This window comes from Asparagus officinalis, chromosome 4 (genome assembly GCF_001876935.1).
Source record: "Asparagus officinalis chromosome 4, Aspof.V1, whole genome shotgun sequence".
NCBI classification, from domain to species: domain Eukaryota; kingdom Viridiplantae; phylum Streptophyta; class Magnoliopsida; order Asparagales; family Asparagaceae; genus Asparagus; species Asparagus officinalis.
In genome coordinates this window covers 119,814,516-119,819,221 of record NC_033797.1, presented here as the reverse complement: position 1 = coordinate 119,819,221, position 4,706 = coordinate 119,814,516, and positions in this window count along the sequence as shown.

The window sequence follows — 4,706 nt, the reverse complement described above, 5'->3', positions numbered from 1 at the left end:
AAAACCAATGTAATGTGTGTGTGTATATATGATTGATCTTAAAGTACCAACACACATAATATAAAAACCTAAACTAAATGTAATGTGTGTGTGTGTGTGTATATATGATTGATCTTAAAGTACCAACACACATAATATAAAAACCTAAACTAAATGTTACCCAAGCAATCTTGATCTTCAATAAACTCGACTTGGTACACTTGCGGATGAAGCTCGAACTTGGATCTTCAACTTGAATTGCAAGGCTTCACTCCACAATTCCACCAACCTCCATTGGATATGATCGTGAATGCGTAATTCCATCATCCTCCAACATGTTGTTTGTCTATAATGATTAGATAAACACAAATACTAGACAAGCAACATTAGTCATAAATTGTTTGTTAAACATCATCAAAACAAGAAGGCCAATAAGGTATTCCCATAACTTGGCCTGGTCGAACTCGTACTCGACCTCTACATCAACCGGGATCTAGATCCTTAGTTACGACACGATAGCCTCGACAGAGAGGCTGTTGGCTCCCACTGTGGTCGCCAGCATGTTTACGTCGAAAGTTGTTTTCATTACTGAATTCATTACACGTTTATCAATTACAAATTCAAAGTAAACTTAGTCTTTTTATAAGACTTTCTTACACAATGAATGTGACGCCCCTGGGTTCACACAAGGCTGCAGTCCGAGGTGAAACCAGAAATGTCAAACCTGCCATGCACCACACCGTGCAATAACATGTTTCACCATCACAATTACTATCTCTCTAGTGGAATCAACAACAGGTGCAGTACAAAGCAAGTAAAAGATAATACAAGAAATAACTAATGAAATGATAGTGATCACATTAATATCTCATCATCCAACATACAGAAATACATAGTCAATGTCTGAATAGATAAACTGGAATACTCAACAAGTCTCAAAATACAAATATCTGACAAGAGGAAATAAGGCACAGGGCCTTTACAACTTCTGGAATAAGACTCTCAAATGTCTAAACAAAAGTCTACTGTGGAACTCCAAAAGAAAATATAACTAAGTAGACAGCTGAAGCTAAAATGCATCGCCATCAACCTGCGACTTTCCGGGCTCCTGGCTCGTTACCTGAAAGGGGGAGGGACAACGAGCGTCAAAGCGCTAGCGAGCAACATCACAACCAACCCCAAGGGAACAGGGCTCGTTGTATAAGAAAATACAGATAATACATAATAGATCTAAAATCATTGATCTTACTAAAGAGGGTTTTAGTATTTAGAAATTTACAACACGAGCATAGGTACGTCGAGCGAAATAATCCAAACAAGGAAACCCTCATGTATATACCTTATATCTCAAATTTGTAAATCCCTAAACACAAATCCCGAAGTTCTAGTACAAGAAACAATAATAAAAGAAATGCAACTAATCTCAGAGCATAAGTACAGTGCCATGTCATAGCCTACATGAATATCATGTTATTACTTACATGAATATCATGACACGAGGACTGTGTAACTGTGAAAAGCATATGTGGACAGGTAAACATAATCTAAACTCACCCGCATCTCGGTGTACATGTCTAAACTTGTGTCAAAAGTCATCCCACATGTACTGATAAATCATTAACATGGTAAACTAGGGTCAGGTCATCGAGGCGACCCCGAAAAGTAACTCAAACAGATCAACAATCTGTAAAACAGCTCATCAGTCGACTGATGTGTCGACTGATGACGTCAGTCGACTCATATGTCGACCGATAAAGATCAGACGGCACAGTCTCAGCTCACCAGTCGACTGACCAGTCGACTAGGAAGATGAGAAGACAAAATCAGCCCGTCAGTCGACTGATCAGTCGACTGATGACTGAAAATTTTAGCCCGTCGGTCGACTGATCAGTCGACCGATTGACTGCAGATATTCTGCACAGGTTGTTATTTACTCAAAATTCGATCTAAACTCATCCCCATCAATCCCAAGCATGAAAAATACTGATATCAACATATTTGCACTAAACTGGAATGAAAGATCACATATAAACATTTATCAAAAACCTTAAACACATAAAAACATGTTTAATACGTTTTGAAATCAATAAATCGTGAAATAACTCTTGTTAAACGTTTTTCAGATCTAGATCCATTTAATAAAACATTTTTGGTCTTTTTATAAACTGAGATGCTCAATACCTCACCTCATATATCATAAAGATTCATTCTTGGTACAAACAATACGTTTTTGGCTCAATAAAAACTCGTTAAACTCAATAAATTCATGTAAAACAAAAGAGACAGAGTTGGGCGAGATGTTACTCGCCTCGGGGTGATGAACAACTCCTGGATCCGAGAGAGTGTTGATCCCCTTTGCTGCAATGTGGAGATTTTGCCGAAAATCCTCCAAGTTCTCCCCCAAATCACCAAGAACAACCTAGGGTTTTAGATAGGGAGAGGGGGCTAGAGTTTTCTCTGATCTGAAGGTGAGAGGGGGTGATTTCGGGTGAGAGGGGATATATACAAACAGTTAAACCCGACCCAAACCCGAATCAAATCAAATCAGACCCGAAACCTAAAAACTGGAAATCAGCGTATCAGTCGACTGATGTGTCGACCGATACAGTCAGTCGACTGATGTGTCGACTGATCTGGAAAAATTCAGTTTTTGTGCATGTTTTGCTTATTTGCAAAACCATCGCACAAAACTCTACACCCATACTCTCATATCATCTCAAATAACTTGTTATCATGTACCTCAATGATCTCAAGCTATTTATCATAAAAGAATTATTTATTTACTAAAAATTCACATATATTCATATATAAAATTTACGGGGTTCTACATTCTTCCCCCCTTAGAAGAATTTTGTCCTCGAAATTCGGAAACTATATGCATCTCACAACATGAACTTCCAAATAAACATATAGAGATATTTATACTTAACGATCTAAAATGGTAATATTCCCGCTCAAACCCTAATCTAGTGGAACTAGTACATCGGGTGAAAAATCCAAACAAGGAACCCCCCATATATATACCATGTGTTCCAAAAGATTAAAGAATTAAGTGAAAATATCTTCATTCTAGTGTTAAATATAAACATAACCAAAGATATAAACATAAAGTAAGATATATAACCTAATAAGAATTAATTTACCTGCTCAACCAAGTATGGGTAGTCGTGACGCATGTCCTCTTCGCGCTCCCACGAAATCTCCTCAATGCCTCCACGGTTCCACTGAACTTTCACCAAGGGGATTACCTTGTTTCTAAGTCTCTTGTCCTCTCTGGCAAGAATACGAACTGGTATCTCGATAGTAGTCAAATCCTCCTGAAGCTCAATCTCGGGTGCATCCAATACTTGCTGCTGCTCCTCATCATGTAAGTGTTTCTTGAGCATAGAAACATGAAATACATTGTGTATACTAGACTTCTATATTGGAAGATCTAGTCTGTATGACACAACTCCAATGCGCTCCAAATTCTGGAATGGTCCAATATATCTCGGCGTAAGCTTCCCCCGTCATCCGAATCGTTGCAAGCCTTTCATAGGCGATACCTTCAACATAACTGAGTCCCCAACCTGAAACTCCAAGGATCTTCGCCTCTTATCTGCAGAGCTCTTCTGCTGACTCTGAGCGGCTAAAATCCGTTCCCTGATCAATGCTACCTTCTCGGTAGTCTGCCTCACCAGCTCTGGTCCGAGCATCAAGCTATCCTCCGGCTCTGCCCAACATATCGGTGATCTACAGGGCCTCCCGTACAATGCCTCATATGGAGCCATACCGATCGTCGCCTGATAACTGTTGTTATAAGCGAATTCTACCAATAGAATATGATCCTCCCAGCTGCCTTGGAAGTCAATGACACGTGCCCGTAACATGTCCTCCAACACCTGATTCACCCTCTCTGTCTGACCATCCGTCTGGGGGTGGAATACACTGCTATAAGATAGTCTGCTGCCAAATGAGTCCTGAAAACTCCTCCAAAAATGTGAAGTGAAAACCGATCCTCTATCCGATACGATCGTGTCTGGAACTCTGTGAAGTCGAACTATCTCCCGAATGAAGATCCTCGCATAAGCCTCGGCTGTGTAAGTGGTCCTCACCAGAATGAAGTGTGCTGACTTCGTCAACCGGTCCACTATCACCCAAACAGAATCATTCCCCTTCTTCGACTTCGGCAACCCCACAATAAAATCCATGGAAATGTCTGCCCACTTCCACTCTGGAATGGGTAAAGGCTGAAGTGTCCCTGCCGGTCTCTGATGCTCTGCCTTCACCTGCTGACAGGTAAAATATCTAGCCACATAGTCTGAAATCTCTCTACGCATACCGCTCCACCAGAAATGTCTTTTCAAGTCCTTGTACATCTTGGTGGTGCCTGGATGCACTGTGTACCGGGTACGGTGTGCCTCATCAAATAACTCCTTCTTCAGCTCTGCACTGGCTGGCATAACCAATCTATCCTTCATCCGTAGACCTCCATCAGCTCCAATGGTCCAATTAGTCTTAGGCTCTTTGGAAACTCCTCCTTTCGGATTTGAATCCAAGAGTCTCCTAGCTGAGCTCTGACAACTCTGTCACTCCAAGATGGCTGCACTATCACAGCTCCCAAAAATGCACTGGTTCCTCCAATCTCTGGTCTAAAATCAAACTGGCTAAGAGTGATAAGGTCCCGATGCAGCGAACACCTCAAGGCCGAAACCCGATGCCGACGCTTCCTGCTTAATGCATCTGCT